Below are 23,612 nucleotides of genomic sequence, written 5' to 3'. Positions count from 1 at the left end.
TATATACGAACTAAAAATATAGCACATTCAAATTTCAAACAAGACAACAGTATACCCGGTCAGAATGTTTTCACTGAATTCTCATTAAAGTAACCCTAACTAAATCACAACGAATGGAAACGAGATTTTCTACGTAACTCTAATTCAGAATTCTGGTAAAATTTACCAATTTGTATAACATCATAAGATGTTCAATCACAATTAGTTCTTGTCAATCCTGCTTAGGGTGTGTAGAAACAGATAGTGGTTCATAGTACTGTAACCGTACAACAGGGTTACAGATTCCATTCAGTATTTATTATTATTATTATTATTATTATTATTATTATTATTATTATTATTATTATTATTATTATTAACCCGATTCATTAGATTTTATATATTCTGTTTCTCATCATTTAGGCTGTAATAATTAGGTATCACGTATATTATTGTATTTAATCATAGGTTAAGTGAAATTGATTTGTAATTATTCTGTATTGTACTAAGTGAGATTTGTTGGTTTCATATTGTCATGCTGTGGCTTGTAACTTTGGCTAGATGAGCTGGCATAGTATTTTGCAATCGAGGCTATGTTTAACTGTGCAAGTAGATTTTCCGGTGACGCATTCAGCTTAGTCATCCTCCATCCGCTTGGGTACGCTTAGACAACACTTGACTGATGACATCAGTGCGTGGGCACGTGATTGCGACCAAGTGTCAGTATTCGCCAGCTACTGTATGTTGAAGTGGAAGGGATGGACAGTGAGTAGGGAGAGGAGTCGTCATCGCGAGGTTATATAAGTCAAGGCGACGGTGGGGAGAGGTACTCAGTTCATATCTATTCAGTTCATATCGTTCAGGTGATATCGTGCAGATCATATGTAACAGTCAGATGTATCAAATGGAAGAAGTGGTCTTAGTGATGGTCAGAGCTAAGAGTTGTGTTTTCAAGAGGTCTTGTAATCATCGAGGAGGTCTACAAGTGGTGGTGGTATCCGAGCAGAGACGGGTACTATGCTGATAAAGAAACATCATCTTCTTGTGAGGATGGACTTCACAAGATGTTTCAATAATATTTTCAAATTACTTATAATATATTGAGTGGACGGAATTACATTGGAGCTCCCTACACGCGTACATGGTATGTAGGCCAACTCCTTGTTATATAAGAAGATAACAGCAGACGGCTCCCGACTTCAGCTCATCGGTTTTCCCTGGAATTTCCAGTTCAACAGCGGTGTATGCAGACAGCAGGTAATTAAAGCATCAGACATGTTATGCATTCATAACATGAAGAAGAATGTAATCAGCGGCGATATCACATCTCACTTCAAGTTCATGCCAATAGCTTTTTTTTTGTTTAGATTAAATTTTCCTTTTCTTAGTACCGCAAATCTCACGATATATTTCTTTTGTTAAATTAAAAGACGTCAATGATTGTTCATTGTGACGTAAATTATAGTCATAAACTCAGTTTTATTTTAATTATAATAAGTTATTCCAGTTCCATGTACAATCCTCAATTGTGGAAGTGCAACAGTAATTTAATATTGTCCTGATCCATATCCCTGTATATTGCCAGATATGTAAGTTTATCACCTCACGCCTTGAGATAATTGATATAAGAGGTATGCTCTACCGAATTTTGTTGTTTTTCTTTAAAAAGCAACTGGCGCTCAAACAAATGTCATTTATATTGTGTGGAAGATATGAAGGTATAAGAGTAGTGGTTGGAGTAGCCACAACGTGTCGCCAGCAACGTGGGACTCGAAAGGTTCAGAAAAAGTGTTTCTGAATGGCAATATACATGGATCAGTTCTTTTAATGAGTACGCACATGTTAAATTCACCGAGTAATGTTAGGAAGGTCATTTTGTTGAAGTTTGTATTTAAGGGGTGATGTCAGAGGAAGTGCAAGGGGAAATAGCTTTGAGATCGCGAAAAATTAGTAGGAAACCGAAGATGGACAAGGATAGCAATATGCAGTCAGGTGATGAGGCTGAGGTTATTGTGTCCAAGGAAATCCAAGATGGTAACATAAATAGGAAGTTGGTGACTAAGGTGGGACCTACTGAAAGTCAGAAAATAGTACAAACTGAGGAAAACGCTGTCACGCAAGATCAAAGTAAAGGGGTGATTGACCTGGGTTTATTTAATTTGCTGATGTCCAAAATGACTGAGCAGAATAATGCCATGAGTGAGAAAATTGAAACGGTTATTAGTGAGAAAATTGAATCTCAGAATAATATTATGAGTGAGAAAATTGAAGCGGTCATTAGTGAGAAAATTGAATCTCAGAATAATATTATGAGTGAGAAAATTGAATCTCAGAATAATATTATGAGTGGGAAAATTGAAGCTCAGAGTAATGTCATAAATAGTATTAATAAGAAGATTGATGATGTTAGTAATAAGATAGATCATAAGGTGTTAGAAATAAGTAAGCAAATTAATAATTTAGAAAGTAAGGTAAATAGGGAGTGTAGTGACATCAGAGCTGAGATGGAATTGGGTCGGAGCAATCTCCATACGGAAATAGAGCAAATTAGTGAGACATGCATCAAACAGATTGATAAATTAGGCGCCAAGATCGAGGCTAATAAAGGAGAAATCCATGAGTTAGTAGAAGAAAGGTTTGAAAAGATAACCAATACAGTGGGGCAAGAAACTAGGAAATGTATTAGTAGGGTAGAACATGTGGAAAGAAAACTTGGAGAAGTAGGTGATCTAGAGAGTGAACAAAAATCATTATCATAGAAGGTGAGAGAATCGGAAGAAAAGTTGCAAGAGGAATTAAGAAAAATTCAAGAAAGGGCTGAGGAAACAGTGGAAGAAAAATTTCTGAGTTGCCAGAGAGTACTCCAGCAAGAAGTGCGTGATAGTAAGAATGTACGTGAAATAATTGTAAATAATGGTTTAATCACTAGAGATCATGATTTACCTAAGTTTTCTGGGAATGAATTTAACCCGATGGAATTTATGAGAGTAATAGAGAAGAAATTTGCTGTTCAATTAAGAGACAATATTATTAGCTGGGAAACTGTATTGGAGATCTTATCTAATGCTTTCGTAGGAGAGACTAAGTCTTGGTTTCAAGTATATAAAAGCTCGATGTCTAGTCTAACTGAATTTAAGGAGAAATTCATGGCTAAAATTTGGAGTGAAGGTGTTCAGAGTAGAGAGAGAGAGAGAGTAATGTTTGGCAGGTATAATTCTAACGAGGGTGTTAGAATGACTGAATACTTTTTGGCTCATGTTTTGGTGTGGAGAAATTTAGAATGTATTGGACCTGAGGCTGATATAGTTAGACTTATGGCTAAGCACTATCCCGATAGAATAAGAGAAGCTGTTTGTATGCAAAGAGTGGAGACTATTAAGTAAATGGAGATTTTGTTGGAAAGTTTTGATGCTTTAGGTAGTAGCTTGAATAATAGTAGGACACTAAATAGGAATGTAGAAGGAAGGGGTAACCAATCTAATAATCAGGACAGGCCTATGAATAATCGTAACTACCGAAGAGAATATCAGGAGAGACCTAATAATAATTTCCACAGGGAGAGAAATTATCAAAATAGTTCGGAAAATTGCAGGACTGGGAGGCGTGATTATGGTAATCAACCAGAAGCTGCGAGGCGGGAGAATACAGGCCATAATAATAATAATAATAATGACGCTAGAGGAAATAGGCAACAGGGGAGGCCGACTGAGGTGTGTAACCAACAAGTCCTAACCGAACCAAGTACTTTAAACGCGCAACGGACTGTATAAACAGGTCACTGAGACAGTCCGTAAATGGTGAGTTCACGTATAAGGTAGATAAGTATGTTAATGTCGACCAGCCTATAGTTGTAAGTGAACATGATTGTGAACTAAGTAGCAATAATTCAAATGTTTTAAGTGACGACTTAATCGTAGACAATAAATTTTATAAGTGTAATTTAAATTTAGATATAAGGCAAGATTTGTTAAGTGATCTTATATTAAGTAATGAGGATAATTTAAGTAGTGTTACTGTTACACCGACGATTGAACTGCTGATATGGGGCAGAAAAGTTAAGATTTTGTTGGACTCTGGTAGTGAGAAGTCATGTGTAAATTCCAAGCTGTATGAGGAAGTTTTGAGAGAGAAGTATGAGGTAGCGGAAATTCCAGTGAGGAATACGTTCATCGTAACAGCTGTTGGAAACAAGTCTCAAAGAGTGAATAAACAAATAGCTGTCCCCATTAACATAAGTGGAGAATGTATTTTCAAACCATGCTTAGTTGTGCCTAATTTAGTTTATGCCGTTATTTTAGGTACCGACTGGTTAACGTGTCACAAGGCTAAATTAAATTTTGATCTGTGTAATGTCAATCTTATTTGGGGAAAGAGTAGCAGGGAAGTCAGGTTACCATATGATGTTTTGTCAGAAATTAGTGCGAATAAAGTGTGTTCTAGTACGGAAGGATCTTGTGAAATTCCTAATATTAGGAAAAATATTGATGTCTGTCATGTGTCTATACAGAGAGATTCTAGAGATGAATTGTATGAGACAGTGGAGAAATGTAATTTAGCGGAGAGTCAGAAGGATGAATTGTGTGAATTATTGATATCACAGAGTGATGTTTTTAGTGACCGGCCTGGTAGAACACATCTCTACGAACACAAATTTAATGTTATTGATAACTCAACTTTTGTAGGACCGAAATATCCCATTCCGTTGAAATACGCTAGCGCTGTTGAAGAGCAGGTTGACATTATGCTAGATTATAATATAATTGAACCATCATGTAGTCCTAATTTGAATCCAATTGTTATTATACCTAAGAAGGATAACACGGTAAGATTGTGCATGATAATTTTTGTAAGACTATATTGTACGAATTTGAGCTTGGTGACAAGGTTTTACTCAGAGTGCCACTCCCGTCATCAGCAGAAGCTGGTCAATTTTCTAAGTTTTTCTTGTTATATCAGGGATACTTCACCGTAGTGAAACGGATTGGGAAATGTGCTTATTCATTAGAAGACAAGGAAGGAAATATCGTAGGCACATACAATATAAGAAATCTTAAGAAATATATAATGTGAGTTTGTTGATTAATTTTCATTATTATGTTAATTCACCATGTTTTATAAAGCTGGCATTGTGAACAGGACTTCAGTGAAATTAGCGTGTGTTGTGATAATAAGTGAAGCACGGCAGTGCAATAAACTCCAGTGCTTGGAGACAGTGTATATAATGAAATGTCTTCGAGAATTACTTTTGAACACTCAATGAACGTTTGAAACGACAGAAGTGAGAAAGAAATGTAATCTCTGTATGTAAATAATACTTTATAATCAAAGTGAAAATGATAATTGATCAATGTTTTATATGTGTAACAACGAACATCCAGATGGATGATACTATGTACCCAATTTGTAAAGGGCAATTTTATACATGTATCTATGGTGTACTCGATTTCATGTGATTATGTATATATTTCATGAATCAATCGATTCAATTAATCGATTATTTCATGAGGGAGGCGTTCTGTAACCGTACAACAGGGTTACAGATTCCATTCAGTATTTATTATTATTATTATTATTATTATTATTATTATTATTATTATTATTATTAACCCGATTCATTAGATTTTATATATTCTGTTTCTCATCATTTAGACTGTAATAATTAGGTATCACGTATATTATTGTATTTAATCATAGGTTAAGTGAAATTGATTTGTAATTATTCTGTATTGTACTAAGTGAGATTTGTTGGTTTCATATTGTCATGCTGTGGCTTGTAACTTTGGCTAGATGAGCTGGCATAGTATTTTGCAATCGAGGCTATGTTTAACTGTGCAAGTAGATTTTCCGGTGACGCATTCAGCTTAGTCATCCTCCATCCGCTTGGGTACGCTTAGACAACACTTGACTGATGACATCAGTGCGTGGGCACGTGATTGCGACCAAGTGTCAGTATTCGCCAGCTACTGTATGTTGAAGTGGAAGGGATGGACAGTGAGTAGGGAGAGGAGTCGTCATCGCGAGGTTATATAAGTCAAGGCGACGGTGGGGAGAGGTACTCAGTTCATATCTATTCAGTTCATATCGTTCAGGTGATATCGTGCAGATCATATGTAACAGTCAGATGTATCAAATGGAAGAAGTGGTCTTAGTGATGGTCAGAGCTAAGAGTTGTGTTTTCAAGAGGTCTTGTAATCATCGAGGAGGTCTACAAGTGGTGGTGGTATCCGAGCAGAGACGGGTACTATGCTGATAAAGAAACATCATCTTCTTGTGAGGATGGACTTCACAAGATGTTTCAATAATATTTTCAAATTACTTATAATATATTGAGTGGACGGAATTACATTGGAGCTCCCTACACGCGTACATGGTATGTAGGCCAACTCCTTGTTATATAAGAAGATAACAGCAGACGGCTCCCGACTTCAGCTCATCGGTTTTCCCTGGAATTTCCAGTTCAACAGCGGTGTATGCAGACAGCAGGTAATTAAAGCATCAGACATGTTATGCATTCATAACATGAAGAAGAATGTAATCAGCGGCGATATCACATCTCACTTCAAGTTCATGCCAATAGCTTTTTTTTTGTTTAGATTAAATTTTCCTTTTCTTAGTACCGCAAATCTCACGATATATTTCTTTTGTTAAATTAAAAGACGTCAATGATTGTTCATTGTGACGTAAATTATAGTCATAAACTCAGTTTTATTTTAATTATAATAAGTGATTCCAGTTCCATGTACAATCCTCAATTGTGGAAGTGCAACAGTAATTTAATATTGTCCTGATCCATATCCCTGTATATTGCCAGATATGTAAGTTTATCCCCTCACGCCTTGAGATAATTGATATAAGAGGTATGCTCTACCGAATTTTGTTGTTTTTCTTTAAAAAGCAACTGGCGCTCAAACAAATGTCATTTATATTGTGTGGAAGATATGAAGGTATAAGAGTAGTGGTTGGAGTAGCCACAGTAGGCTGTGTTGTTGCTACTCAATTTATGATGCATGAGGATAAAGACCTGTTATTGATGTATGCACGCGAGTTTGAAGACTTTTTAAATGACGGAAGTGCAGTGGACTCCTGGCTAATCCCCAGGGGCTCTGAACTTTGGAGCGTGGGTTGGCGACCACGGGTCCCTCAGCTGAGTCCTGGCATTGCTTCCACTTACTTGTGCCAGGCTCCTCACTTTCATCTATCCTATCCGACCTTCCTTGGTCAACTCTTGTTCTTTTCCGACCCCGACGCTATTAGGTTTGCGAGGGCTAGGGAGTCTTTCATTTTTATTCCCTTCGTGGCCCTTGTCTTCCTTTGGTCGATGCCTTCATTTTTCGAAGTGTCGGATCCTTCTTTTTATTTCAGTCTGATTAGTGTTATATAGAGGATGGTTGCCTAGTTGTACTTCCTCTTAAAACAATAATCACCACCACCACCATCCCTGACTAATTCGACCTTGGATAATTCGAAAATGGGATAATTGGTATAAATGTGTATTCCCCTTGAAATCCCTATTCTAATCCATGCAAAAATATACTATTTAATTCGAATTATTATTATGGGAAGATTGGCGTTTGGTGTGCTGTTAGTGCAAGACGAATAATTGGGACGACAGTAAATGCATAGAGGTACCAAGATGACATCAGTTAATGAAAGGAGAAATATCGCGGGAGTGGTTCCAGTAAGATTCAGCCCCTGCTCATACAGCAGCAGATTCCTTTCTTACAATCTCGGAAGTGTTTACAGACCGAGTGATCAGTGCTGGTCTATTTCCCCCTCGTTCTCCTGATCTAACAGTGTGTGATTTTTACCTGTGGAGTAAATTGAAAGAGAAAGTGTATCGAACAAATCTTCACCTATTCGAAGAATTGAAATAGAAAAATTACGATTTAAATCAGAAAAATTACAGCAGTAGAACTCACTCGCGTTAGCCAGAATGTGGTTACCAGATACAAAGACGATAATTCCATCCTTCATATCTTTCATAAGGTAAGATTTATATAAAACTGTTTACACGCTTAAAGCAGGGCGGCCGCACACGACATAAGTTCGGCTGAGGCAGCTGGCGTAGCGCAGAGTACAAATACCGTGCGTTCGGTCTTAATTTATATGAGAGATCCCATTTCTATGAATCACGGACGAGTAGAAAGTATGGTTTCGAGACCAACAAGGGCTAGACGAAAGTCCTGATTGTGGTCGGTGTGAACAACAACCTGTCGCACACGAGTAGAGGATCTGGGTGTGAGGTAGTGAGGAGATTCATCTACACGGGAACTCTTTACCTCGGACATCGGAGACTGCTCAGATGTCTTGCGATGGCCCGTGGGGTGACTAAAATTCAACAAGCTATGGAGGAACAGAACTGTCACCATGAATACGAAACTGAAGTTGGTAAAATATGCTGTTATTTCTGATTTCTCCGTATGCCGCCTAACATGTTGTTGTTGTTGTTTGAGTCATCAGTCGATGGACTAGTTTGATGCAACTCTCCATGACACCCTGTCCTGTACTAATCTTTTCATTTATACATAACTACATCCTGCATCTGCTCTAGTCTGCATTACATGTTCATACTTCAGCCTTCCCTTACCGTTTATATCGCCTACACTTCCCTCAAAAACCAACTGAACCGAGCTCGATAGTTGCAGTCGCTTAAGTCGGCCAGTATCCAGTAATCGGGAGATAGTGGGTTCGAACCCCACTGTCGGTAGCCCTGAAGATGGTTTTCCATGGTTTCCCATTTTCACACCAGGCAAATGCTGAGGCTGTACCTTAATTAAGGCCACGACCGCTTCCTTCCCATTCCTAGGCCTTTCCTACCCCACCGTCGCCGAAAGACCTATTTGTGTCGATGCGACGTAAAGCAAATAGAAAAAAAAAACTGAACAAGTCCTGGGTGTTTTAAGATGTGACCTATCATTCTATCTCTTCTTCTTGTCAAATTTACTCAAATCGATATCCTCTCACCAATTGGTTTCAGTACTTCATTCGCGATTCGATCTACCCGTCTCATCTTCAGCATTCTTCTGTAACACCACATTTCAAAAGCTTCTATTCTATTTCTTTCTGAGCTAGTTATTGTTCACGTTTCATTTACATACAATGCCACGCTCCAGACGAAAGTCTTAAAAACGTCTTTCTAATTGCTATATTAATGTTCGAAGTGAGCAAATTTCTTTTCTTAAGAAAAGTCTTCCTTGCTTGTTCCAGTCTGCATTTTTCATGTCCTCCTTATTTACTCCTTACTTCTGCCAACTTAGTTATTTTACTACCCAAGTAACAATATTCATCTACTTCCTTTGATACTTCATTTCCTAATACTTCCTGCATCATTTGACTTCGTCCGACTGCACTCCATTACTTTTGCTTTGGATTTTTTTCCTGTATCCTTCCCCCAAGTCCCTGTCCATACCGTTCAGCTATTTCTTCAGATCTTGACGTAATGACAGCTAAAACAGCTGACAGGAAGAAAATAGAAGCGCTGGAAATGTGGCCCTGACCATTCACCCAGAAAGCGGGACTATGATATAAATAAATAAATAAATGAATATATAAATAAATAAATTCGTCACACTAGCTACTTCGAAAATGCCAAGATGCCGTATTTTTTCCCCGCATTAGTTTCTTTTCGTGTCTATAAATATACCTGCACGAGGCTAACATATAATCCTTGTGAAGCACAAATCACGCAGAAAGTGAATTTGCCGTGGTCGTATGGAGCTGATATTGTGATTGTAAGGTGAATGTGAATGATTAAAATATCAGAACAATAGAATAGTGTGAAAACTGAACACTTGAAGGGAGACTCTGGTGACACGTTCAATGAGCGATCAATTTAGCAGTCTGACAGGCCATGGAAGTGTGGAAATATTGCGGAGGTATACCTGTGATACACTTGTTTTGTGCGGCCGAGCATTATCCTGATGAAAAATGCCTCTTCGTCATTCTGCCATACAGAGAAACGCATGCGGCTGTAGAATATTCTGCACTTATCGCTGCGCTGTAAATGTCCCACGTACTATGACTGACTGTTGTATGCAACTGCCCACAAGACCAGCACACCTGCAGTGGGGTGTTTTGTCGTGGCACAGCAGAGGTAGGATTGAGAGGCTCATAACGAGGCCTCCATATGAACACACCTTTGTTAATGCACGAAGATAGCTTGGATACGTCACTAAAGACAAGCCGGTTCCAGTCTTTAACAGTCCAGGTCTATCGTTCACAACACCGCTGTAAACAGAGATGACGGCGGTGGGTGGATGACAATGGCAGGACACGTAATGTGAGACGTGAGACAAAATCGTCTTCAGCCCGCACCTGAAACTAGTTCAGGCAGCCACGGACGCCGGTACCGATGATGCTACTTGTGCTGGATGGCGGATAACGTAACAAGGTTATCGAAGGGAATAGAACCCGGGAACATATGAACCGAAGGCCTCAACGCTGACCACGCAGCCAAGAACCAACAGATTTATGTTAAGAAGAAGAAGAAGAACAATAATGTCAGCCTCTGTGGTGTAGTGGTTAGTGTGATTAACTGCCACCCCCCGGAGGCCCGGGTTCAATTCCCGGCTCTGCCATGAAATTTTAAATGTGGTACGAGGGCTGGAACGGGGTCAACGCAGCCTCGGGAGGTCAAGTGAGTAGAGGTGGGTTCGGTTCCCAGTTTAGCCATACTGGAAGTGGTTTTATGTGGTTTCTCACTTCTTCTCCAGGCAAATGCCGGGATGGTACCTAACTTAAGGCCACGGCCGCATCCTTCCCCCATTCTTGTCTATCCCTTCCAATCTTCCCATCCCCCCACAGGGCCCCTGTTCAGCATAGCAGGTAAGGCCGCCTGGGCGAGGTACTGGACATTCTCCCCAGTTGTATCCCTGACCCAATGTCTCACGCTCCAGGACACTACCCTTGAGGCGGTAGCGGTGATCCCTCGCTGAGTCCTAGGGAAAACCAAACCTGGAGGGTAAACAGATTAAGAAAGAAGAAATAATAATAATAATAATAATAATAATAATAATAATAATAATGATAATGATAATAATGATAATAATAAACGGAACTCAACCAATCGGAAGGACAAAACAACGATGGCAAGATGACATTAACGCCGACAAAAGAGCATTCCATCCACAGCGTAATGATGTTTTCAGTTCGTTGGCACTTCTAGATCCATCAAGCGGACCCAACAAAACTAGGATGAATGCTTAGAAAACAAAGAAGAAGGAAAATCCAAACAGGAATTCTTCACTTGCATAAGGGATACCGTGAAACTGTCTGCTAATTAGATTTGTAAACAATATTTCACTCTTCTTCTTCTTCTTCTTCTTGTTCTTGTTCTTATTTCCTTTTTCATACACTTATAGAGTTGCAGGTGTGAACAGTGTCGCACATATGGATCTGTCCAGGTTTTACTGCCGGATGCCCTTCCTGACGCCAGCTCTATGTGGATGGTGGTATTCAGCATTGTGTGTTAGCAATGCGATGTGTTGTTAAAATATGAAAGAAATGTGTTGGCACAAACACAAACATCCAGTCCCCAAACCGTACGAATTAAAAATACACAGTTAGAATATCCGTCCCACCTGGGAATCGAACCCTGATCCCTGTAAACCGAAGGCAAACGGGTTGGCTATTCAGCTAAGGAGCCGGTCTTCAAACATTATTTCAATAATATTTTGAATGAATTTGTCTAATTGATTCAATACTTGTTTAACGTTCCTTCAAGTAATTTAAAACGTACCGAGTAGTCAGTGTTCAGTCGTTCATGAGCTTGTTAATTTGGTAGAAGCCAAATGTCACCGACCTGAGCCACGACCGGACAGACCAGAAGGACAACCACTAATCGAAAGTTCCACTGCGATCGGTGATCTACAGTCTATTTCCATACAAAATGCGTAACGTTTGGTATAATTAATTGCCGGTGAGCAGTTAATTGAAGCGAGTTCCCAGCGCCGCGGAGTGAACTAATACTTTTATAGGGGTGGCACGCAGAGTGGGCGCGTTGCCATGGCTCCAGTGACGTCTCTACTCCACCTGGGGCGGCTACGGGCTGCAAGCAGGATGTACTACGCAGCGGAATACTTTTAATGCGAATAATGAATATAAATTGTTTATCTTGAAATGTACGTTACCATTATTCTTCATCGTTTAGGGCCATTTTACTACCATAAAATAAAATAATGATGGAACCTTGTGTTTTCAGTATTGCAGCATTATTTGTCTAGCAAAAAATGAAATGGAGTGGCGTATGGCTTTTAGTGCCGGGAGTGTCCGAGGACAAGCTCGGCTCGCCTGGTGCAGGCGATTTTTTGAGTTGACTCCCCTAGGCGACCTGCGCGTCGTGATGAGGATGAAATGATGATGAAGACGACACATACAACCAGCCCCCGTGTAAGCGAAATTAATCAATTATGGTTCAAATTCCCGACCCTGCCGGGAATCGAACCCGGGACCCCTGTGACCAAAGGCCAGCGCGCTAACCATTTAGCTATGGAGCCGAACATTTGTGTAGCAACTTCCATTCTTTCCCCCGACCACTTCTTCCTGGCGTTGGCATTTTCCTGCAGATATTTGAAGTTGGTTATCTGTTGCATTTATTTATTTATTTATTTATTTATTTATTTATTTATTTATTTATTCCGTTTTACACATATTTAGCTCATTATTACAATTCCTTTCTTAGTCCATTTATCCTCCAGAGTTGGTTTTCCCTCGGACTCGGCGAGGAATCCTACCCGCCTCAAGGGCAGTGTTCTGGAGCGTGAGACTTTGGGTCGGGGATACAACTGGGGGAAGGATCAGTACCTCACCCAGGCTACCTCACATGCTATGGTGAACAGGGGGATGGGATAATCGGAAGGGATAGACAAGGAAGAGGGAAGGAAGGGGCCGTGGCCTTAAGTTAGGTATCATCCTGGCATTTGCCTGGAGGAGAATTGGGAAACCACGAAAAACTACCTCGAGGATGGGTGAGGTGAAAATCGAGCACCCTCTACTCAGATGACCTTCCGAGGCTGAGTGGACCCGACCCCGTTTCAGCCCACATACCACTTTTCAAATTTCGTGGCAAAGCCAGGAATCGAACCCGGTCCTCCGGGGTTGGCAGCTAATCACAATAACCACTACACCACAGAAGCGCTGTTATCATTATTATTATTATTATTATTAGTAGTAGTATTTATCTTCTTTCTTAATCAGCTTACCGTCCAGGGTTGGTTTTTTCCTCGAACTCAGCGAGGGATCCCACCTCTACCGCCTCGTGGGCAGTGTCCTGGAGCTTCAGACTCTGGGTTGGGGATACTACTGGGGGAAGGATCAGTACCTCACCCAGGCTACCTCACATGCTATGGTGAACAGGGGGATGGAATGATCGGAAGGGATAGACAAGGAAGAGGGAAGGAAGTGGCCGTGGCCTTAAGTTAGGTACCATCCCGGCATTTGCCTGGAGGAGAAGTGGGAAACCACGGAAAACCACTTCCAGAATGGCTGAGGTGGGATTCGAACCCACCTCTACTCAGTTGACATCCCGTTGCTGAGTGAACCCCGTTCCAGACCTCGTACCACTTTTCAAACTTCGTGGCAGAGCCGGGAATCGAACCCGGGTCTCCGGGGATGGCAGCTAATCACACTAACCACTACACCACAGAGACGGACTAGTAGTATTTATGCACAGCCAAATAGCAAGTTTGAACTTATTTAGCACGTTTCATATTTTCTTCCCAATATATCTCCATTCGTTCTCTGAATTCCTTTCAAATTGTATGGCCATCTACACAGAATGGATAACAATAGCCTTACAAATAAATTTCTAAACCTAGCCCTATCCATCAAAAACAACAACAACAATTGTTTAGTGGAAATAAAGGAAGATCTACAAGAAATCACCGAAGAAATCATTTAAGACAGAACAAAATTGTAGGGCTTACTAAGCGAACGTAAATTACCAGAGAAATCTAAAAGAAAATTCGCAGGATGGGTAGAGGAACGCCCTTGTTGGATTTCCACTCGGTGTACTTTCAATTTAAATACAGGTTACTTGTTCGTACACTTCAAACCGCTTTGTTTTTCTACGGTAGTCATCTACCTTCCTTGCGCGCCTGTCTATAATTTGTCTTTCCTCCTCCATTAACACTTCGGTGGTTACACAGAAGAATTTTTACAGATTTAATCAGTATTTATAAATATTCTGATAATTTGACAGCTGTCAGTATAACTGACCTCTGTAGTAGTTCCTGACCTCGTACAACGTGATATTGAGGCACCTGGCATGAATAATTGTAAATAATACCAAACTCAGCTAGGAGCTATGATGTCCACTCACGATCCCCAAGGTGAGAGTCCCTTGGACATCTGTTAGTAGCCTTTTTTTTTTTTTTTGCTAGTTGCTTTACGTCGCACAGACACAGATAGGTCTTATTGCGACTATGGGACAGGGAAGGGCTAGGAGTGGGAAGGAAGCTGCCGTGGCCTTAATTAAGGTACATCCCGAGCATTTGCCTGGTGTGAAAATGGGAAACCGAGGAAAACCATCTTCAGGTCTGTCGACAGTGGGATTCGAACCTACTATCTCCCGAATACTGGATACTGGCCGCACTTAAGCGACTGCAGCTATCGAACTTGGTAGTAGCCTTTTAGGAGAGGCATGAGTTACCGTGGTTATACAGTATTTCCCCACCCACGGAGGTCGACCACAGAAACTCTCTTCCCCTCAAGTCAAGTGTGCATAGTTCTAAAGAATTTCCAAGGAGTATTCCAGAACACATTTAACGATTTCTTCTTCAGGTTTCAGTGACACAACCCATCCTCATTGGGTACTTTAGATTAAAGAAGTCATCAATGCCGCAGGTAAAGAGTTGTAAAACTACCGTAGTATAGGGGCCTACTGTTCTGCACTAAATCAGATGAAAACCTCGACTACGCAATTTTTCCTAGTGGAATATTATTAGACAAAGTAAAATTCAGCTATAATTACCGGTATATACGGCTTGTTGCCTGCATATCGGGCGACCACGTGCATTGACTGCATTGTGGACGTTTGATATTGAACTTATACTCGACTTTTCTAGAAACCGGAAACGTGTCAAGCCCTACAAGCTGAGTTAAGGTACATAAAGTATAGCTTACTGGTTAGATTCGTGCACCTGTGAGCTTACATTAGGCAGATGGTAGATTCGAATCCCACCGTTGGTAGCACAAACATACAGTACAAACACTAATAAAAATATAAAAATTTGAAATGTTTGTGTGTGTGCATGTGAAATGATCTTTAAAAACAACTAATTAGTTTTATATTATTCTTCTTCTGTATCTGTTTACCTTGCAGGGTCGGTTTTTCCCTCAGACACAGCGAGGGATCCCTCCTCTACCGCCTCAAGGGCAGTGTCATGGGGCTTCAGACTCTGGGTGTGGGGATACAACAGGGGAGGATGACCAGTACCTTGCCCAGGCGGCCTCACCTGCTATGCGGAACAGGGACCTTGCAAGGAGATATGAAGATTGGAAGGTATAGACAAGGAAGAGGGAAGGAAGCGGCCGTGGCCTTAAGCTTGGTACCATCCCGGCATTTGCCTGGAGGAGAAGTGGGAAACCACGGTAAACCACTTCAAGGACGGCTGAGGTGAGAATCGAACCCACCGCTACACAGTTGACCTCCCGAGGCTGAGTGGACCCCGTTCCAGCCCTCGTAACACTTTTTCAAATTATGTGGCAGAGCCGGGAATCGAACCCGGGCTTCTGGGGGTTGCAGCTAATTACACTAACCACTAACCCACAGAGGCAGAATTATTTTTATCAATTAGAAAAATAACATTTTGTTAACTATTTCATTAACATATATACACTGCTGCAATAGAGTGCCAAACAGTAGCTTGGTTCTAAACCGAACTAAACCTACACTTGTAATTGTAAAATAATATAAAGAGTTCCTACTTTCTGTCCTTCATAAGCATTTAAGTTTCTTTTCTTAAAATGTTACCACTTTTTATACATTTTATTAGTCCTAGCCATTTCTGTATTCTGCCAAAACTACCGAACCGGTAGCACACAGAAATACAACTCTATGTAGAATTCATTGTGTTGCATATCACTACTTCCCGTGACACCAACTCCAAGTTAATACTGATAAAAGTAAAAGTCACTAGCATTATAAACCTAAGGAGAAGCGAAGTCATATCCTTAATGGATATAAAAGCCCGAAGATAAAAAGTGGAAGATAAGATACCCGCAATTCGTACTCTCAGCACAAAGTGGAATAAAATGGTTCATCTTCCTCTTATATTGTTTCCTTTTAATCAATAAAATAACCTGGTACTTATCTGTGTTGTAGGCTGATTGAACTTCAGAGTATACACCTCAACAGAAGGGGATGTCTTGTTATAAATTTATAGAGTTCGTTATCGGCAATCGAAGAGCAGCAATGAGGATGATAAATTGTATTCGTCAATTTTCCGATACAAAGCAAGCACATATGAAGGATCAGGGAGAAGTACAGATAGCCTAAGTAAACTTCCTTCAGAACTCAGAAAAGTGAAATATTAATTTCTAAACGTTACTACAGAAATACAAATGTTACAAATTATTATGCTTTGAATAACTGAAACTCGTCCGCCCCTGTGGTGTAGTGGTTAGTGTGATTAGCTGCCACTCTCGGAGGCCCGGGTTCGATTCCCGGCTCTGCCATGAAATTTGAAAAATGGTACGAGAGCTGGTACGTGGGCTGTACGGGGTCCACTCAGCCTCAGGAGGTCAACTGAGTATAGGTGGGTTCGATTCCCACCTCAGCCAACCTGGAAGTGGTTTCCCGTGGTTTCCCACTTCTCATCCAGGCAAATGCCCGGATGGCACCCAACTTAAGGCCGCTTCCTTTACTCCTCATTGTCTATCCCTTCCAATCTTCCCATCCCCCCGTGAAGCTCCTGTTCAGATTAGCAGATGAGGCCGCCTGGGCAAGATACTGGTCATCCCCCCAGTTGTATCCCCAGAACCCTGAGTCTGAAGCTCCAGTACACTGCTCTTGAACTGGCAGAGGTGGGATCTCTCGCTGAGTCCAAGGGAAAAACCGACCCTGGAGGGTAAACTGATAAAGAAGAAGAGGAAGAAGAATAACTGAAGCTCGAAATGTAGTAAATATAATTAAGCTTGGTTCGATGCCCAGTATATATCCCCTAGCTCGATTACGACAAAAAGTTGACTCACCCGTTTTTCCCCTGACCCTTCATATATTTTTGTGTCGCTGAAAAGCATAAATTTTGTACTGATCTGTGTCCAAGGAAAGTTTAAGGACATTTGTTGAATCATATTATGGAAATGTTCACCCTTTTCATTAGCGTTTATTTTTTAATTTGTAGTTATGAGCGGAGAAGGTGGATAAAGGAAATTTTATTCGATGGCTTTTTAGAAGAATAGATTCGCAGCCTTGTTCAGAATCGTACAGATCCTGGTTTGAAACAAGTGTACACTCTCATTTTCAACATCGTCTTGTTTCAAACCCATTCTTTCAGAAAGATTGGTCGCTATCCATGTCTGTTTTTCTCTGCCCCTACTTAATTATTTAACAATGTATTTTTAAGTCCCACTAAATATTTTGAAGGTTTTTGGAGATGCCTAGATGCCGGAATTTTGTCCCTTGGTAGTTCTTTAAGTCTACCGACATGATGCTGACGTATTTGAGCATCTTCAAATACCACCGGACTGAGCCAGGATCGAACCTGTCAAGTTAGGGTCAGAGACATTCATCCCGGCTTAATTAATTAAGGGCAATATTTTGTAAGCATTTTCCATTGAAACTCTTTTTACAGTGCTGGTAAGATAATGTTCAACACATCTTCTAATTTACGAATCGTCACTTCATCAATATACCTCAAGATGTAAAAGATACTCTTAATTAAAAGGATCCAATCCAACTGGGTGAAGCTCTACAGAACGAATGAAATTGAAATTTAATTACCTTCCTTAGTACGCCTTGCTCTATATCAGTGAGGTTCACTAGAGAGATTGTTGCTTTCACAAGCACGGTCATATAATTAATGGAGTAATGATCAACGAATTAACCTTGATGTTGTGGTAACCTAAACTTCTGAGTGTTCGTCGTACTCATGGTGCTTAATTACGAAATTTTAAATAGAGAAGGTCCACATCTTCATTAGACTTGCCTCTTCAAAAATTTAAATTGTACATCAAGAAAAATATTACTCGTATTTATAGGAAGTGTTGCACGTTCCTGCGAGTGTGTGAGCGAATGAGGGATTGGGAAAATGGTAGAGTGAAAGGAAGAATGCGAGACCAAGAACGTATGATAGGAATTCATTAGTTAACTGGATGATTAAGAGAATGAATAGGTAGTAAGAAAGTATGCATACGTACATGTTTAACATATTATTTATTTATTTATTTATTTATTTATTTATTTATTTATTTATTTATTTATTTATTTATTTATTTATTTATTTATTTATTTATTTATTTATTTATTTATTTATTTATTTATTCTTCTGATCAAATTTTACCAAATCGTCCTCTCTTCTTCTTCTTAATCTGCTTACCCCCCACAGTCGGTTTTTCCTTCGGACTCAAGGGCAGTGTACTGGAGCTCCAGACTCTAGGTCGGGGATACAACTGGGGCGGATGAACATTGCCTCGCCCAGGTGACCTCACCTGCTATGCTGAACAGTGGCCTTGGTGTGGGATGGGGAAGATTGGAAGGGACAGACAAGGAAGAGGGAAGGAAGCGACCATGACCTTAAGTTAGGTACCATCCCTGCATTTGCCTGGGGGGGAGAAGTGGGAAACCACGGAAAACCACTTCCAGGATGACTGAGGTGGGAATCGAACCCACCTCTACTCAGTTGACCTCCCGAGGCTGAGTGGACCCCGTTCCAGCCCTCGTACCACTTTTCAAATTTCGTGGCAGAGCCGGGAATCGAAACCGGGCCTCCGGGGGTGGCAGGTAATAACACTAACCACTACACCACAGGGGCGGACTTGTTCTCCTCTTACCTATTAGTTTTAGTATCTTTTCATTTGCGATTCAATCTGCCCATCTCACCTTCAGCATTCTTCCGTAAAACCACATTTTAAAAGCTGCTATTCTCTTTCTTTCTTACTGATCACCGAGCTCGATAGCTGCAGTCGCTTAAGTGCGGCCAGTATCCAGTAATCGGGAGATCGTGTGTTCGAGCCCCACTGTCGGCAGCCCTGAAGATGGTTTTCCGTGGTTTCCCATTTTCACACCAGGCAAATGCCGGGGCTGTACCTTAATTAAGGCCACGGCCGCTTCCTTCCACTTCCTAGGCCTTTCCTATCCCATCGTCGCCATAGGACATATCTGTGTCGGTGCGACGTAAAGCAAGTAGAAAAAAAAAACTTACTGATCAAGTTTTCGTCCATGTTTCACTTCCATACAATGTCACGCTCCGGACGAAATCTTAAAAAACGTCTTTCTAATTCCTATATCAATATTCGAAGTGAGAAAATTTCTTTTCTTAAGAAAGGCCTTCATTGCTTATGCTAGTCTGCATTTTATGTCGTCCTTACATCATGAGTTATTCTATCACCAAAGCAACAATATTCATCTACTTCAGGGGCTGCCTGGCCGAGGCGGTAAAGGCGTCCTCGGTTCAACCGCAAGGCCTTGGGTTCGATTCCCCATCAGGGAGTCGAAAAATTTAAGAAACGAGATTTTCACTTCCGGAGGTGCACATGGTCCTGAAATTCACTCAGCCTACACCAAAAATGAGTACCAGGTTAATTCCTGGGGGCAAAGGCGCCCGGTTGTAGAGCTAACCACTCTACCCCATCACGTGCCGAGGTTACGGATAGTGGAAGCTGTTATCTTCCACCCCTCCAAGGGCCTTCATGGCCTGTACGGAGATGGCATTCCTTTTTTTCTTTTACCGGGAATGCCCAAGGATATGTTCAGCTCGTCGGTTCCGTAACTGCCTTCCTGGTACCCTGCATGGGTGTGAGATGGTGAGGTGTATATACCGCTGTGTGAGAGTGTTGTCTGTCCCTGTAGGTGTAAGTGCATGGGCCAGGCATGGGAAGGAAGTGGTCATGGTCTTTAGAGAGGTTCCAGGCATCTGCCAGGAGTATGGGAAACCGTTTCAAGAATGGCCGACGGAAGATTCGAACCCGCTTCTCTCCCGAATACAGAGCTAGCAACCATAACCTACGTATCGCAATGCACTGCTTGATTTCAGATCACTGATTGTTGTGGAATGAAATATTACCAACACTGCTTAAAATTGATTTTACCACAATGTATGCTTTTTTTTCAGGGACAGCACGGCTCGTGGTTTGAAGACTTGGTAACCTGTCTCGGGTGAGTAACTCAGTATGAATACTTGTCAGAAACCTGAAAATTATACCTCACTGTTCTTCTTCTTGCTCATTGAAATGGTTTGGAACTCTGCTATCAACACTTGATGTATTCTACAATTCTTATGAGTCCAGTGTTTGGAAATGGCACCAGAACAAGGCACAATCTCAGTATTTACTTAATACTGCAAGAACCTTCAAGAAAGTGCACCATTATCGGCTTCTCACAGTGTCACAAATTCAACAACACTGAAGCTCTCCATAGTGAGCCCTTCACTTCTGAAGCCATTCCGATAATAGAGATTTTACTTTCTTTGCCCAAGGTGGCGGATTCCATCCCGATCCAGTCTGGTGGTAGTTGAAGGTGCCCAATTACGCCATTCACTCGATTTTCCAGGATGACAAATTTTCGGCAGCTTGGCGCCTCCCAAAACTGTAGAAGTACTTCGTGAGATATAAGACTAAAGATGTTTTTCATTCTTATTTTTTAATTCACACTGTTCGTTTTGTTTAAATTTAAAGGCTTGGCATTATTGTGGTTGACAATCCAATGTAGGTTGGCTATGAAACTAATAGCCTATGACCGAGCGACTGGCTGCGCGGTTTGCGTCACATAGCTGTCAGCTTTCATTCGGGAGATGGTGGGTTCGAACCCACCGTGTGCAGTCCTGAAGATGGTTTTCCGTTGTCTCCCACTTTCTTACCACGAAAATGCTGCGGCTGTACCTCAATTAAGGCCATGGTCGCTTCCTTCGCATTCCCAGCCCTTTCCTATCCCATCGTCGCCATAAGACCTATCTGTGTCGGTGCTATGTGAAGCAAATTGCAAAAGAAGTTCCTATTGGTGATTTTATGACCTTACCAAGAGGATAGCGACTGAAGTGTATTTAACTATTTGTTGATAACGATTAAGTTAGAGAACTCAGATGTGCCACACCGTCCCCCGTCCCCCGCCAATTTAAGCACGATACTCCTGATTTTTCATCCTTCCTTCCATGCTCCTCATCATTGGGACCGAACTCCCGATTTTGTATTTTTGTTTTAAGTAAACATTTCCGGACTTTTCTTACCTGGAGAGAATTGATGCTCGGGAGTCAATGGTAGGGTGCTCTTAGAAAGAAACACTCTCTGTGGTGAAGCTTGCCATTTTATAAATTGGGAATTGGAATGCAAACATCTTTTCTTTATTGTACATTTACGAAGACAAAAACACAGTTCAGATCTTTTTTTTTTTTTTTGGAAATTCTTCTTGTAAAATTTTCTACCTCATAAACTGTTTAACAAGGCGGCTGTTTTGAGCAAATATTTAGGTCAGATATTCTGAAGAGATGGAAGTCAGCGACAGTGATCAGCAACAATCAGCACTTATAGTATTCAGCAAGTTGAAGGATGGGAAGTCGTGAGTTATAATGATGACATGTGCACAATACTTCAGTATTTATAAAGAGAAGTATGTATTAGAGGAGTATAATTTATTAAATAATTTTGAATTGATGTAATTTATGCTTCGAATGGTGCATCTTAAGACGGAATAATATATCGTAAAAAATATCCTGTTATTCTTTTTTAACTTTTAAAAGTTAGCACTTCTGACTAAGGTAAACAATCAAAAGTTCTAAAGTGCATTAAATACTATTTGGTCAACTTTCACAATCTAATATTTTATTATAGTCCTTTAAATAGTTGTTATAAACATGTTCTTTCTTGATTTTCAGTCGAAAATGCATTATGACGTCAGATTGGAAAGAAAACTAAGAGACTGGCACAAGTAAGTGTGATCATTGCCAGACTCAGCTAAGGTGGACCCTGGTTACCAACCCAGACGTCCAAGATGAGACTCCTCTTCCACCTTTAAGTCGCTCCTTACGACAGCCAGGCGATACCGTGGATGTCTTCTACCACCCCTCCCCTACTGGGGAGACCACTATGCCCTCGGAAGACACCAACATAGTCTCCAGCGAACTAATTCCTATGAAAGGGGTGCGTGGACGAGGCGGTAAAGCGTGCTAGATTCGCCTGGAAGAACGTGGGTACGAATCCCCGTCAGGAATTCGTAAAATTTAAGAAACGAGATTTCCAATTCTTGAGGTGCATAGCCTATGGTCCTGAGGTTCACTCAGCCTACACCGAAAATTAGTATCAGGTTAAATTGATTATGATTAAAAGAAAAACTACGGACCTGTCCACAGCAAGAAATAAGTTTACAGATGTACGTAGGAGACGCTTGGCATTCTATGGTCACACCTGTAGAATGGACAGTGATAGATTTACTATAAAATCTATTAACTGTAATCAATTCAAAGAGCGTCAATATCAACTGCTCGGAAGAAATTAAGCAGTATTTGAGAGAAATAAAAGCTGCAGACGATATAAAAAGTCGTAAAATCTTTGGAATTCTGGTTGCGAATCACACATTCGTAAGAAAAACAACAAGGCCACAGGAAAACGGCGGGAAGAAGAAGAAGAAATAAACACTACAGTGAATTCATGGAGAGTTTGGGAGGAGAAGAAGAAGAAGAAGAAGAAGAAGAAGGGGAAGCCGGCAAACCAAGCTAACAAGTTCAAACGCGCCGTTTAATTGGACATAACGACGAAAGAAAGAGAAAGAAGAACAATCGCGTATGGCCTCCGCACAGGCCTGGCGCAGGTCGTTTCGAAGTGACGGTCTGTAGGCAACATGCACGTCAGTGAGAATGGGGCCCTAAGTAATAATAATGAATAAAAACGACACTATCAGCCAGCCACCGGGCCAGACGAAAATCCTCAACTCGGACAGGCGTCTAAACCAGGACCCCTTGGACCAAACGCCAGAACGCTAACCCTTTAGCCGTGGAGCCGGACTGAATGAATAATGGTCCGCTATTTCAATTCACGACGACTACGTTTATACTTTATTTCCGCAATGACATTAATATCGTGTTTGGGCAGTGTGTGCGTAGCACTAGGGACTCTTCAATCACCCTATGACATGCTGACAATCTCCTTGAACCCATGGACTGCTGGCTATCTATCAATCTTCTGCCGACTTTCTCGGCTTGACCTTTTGATCTTCATAGAAAACTTTTCTCACCACATCCATTCCTTTCCTCTAGAGGCGAGCATTCTCTTCACATTCTGCCGTCGTGTCTCTCAACTATGATAAGGTCACTGTAATGCTTTATCTCTACTCTCACATGTTTATACATCGCAGATAAACGCCACTGCGTCCAACCAGTGACAGGATGTCAGCGAGGAAAACAAAATCCTATGCGCAGTCAAACAGAACACAAAACGATATTTTACCAACTAATCCCTAAAGCAGGATAGCGGTTCGTCTTTACATC

The sequence above is a fragment of the Anabrus simplex genome, chromosome 9 (genome assembly GCF_040414725.1).
Source record: "Anabrus simplex isolate iqAnaSimp1 chromosome 9, ASM4041472v1, whole genome shotgun sequence".
Taxonomy (NCBI): domain Eukaryota; kingdom Metazoa; phylum Arthropoda; class Insecta; order Orthoptera; family Tettigoniidae; genus Anabrus; species Anabrus simplex.
This window is presented reverse-complemented; position numbering follows the sequence as displayed.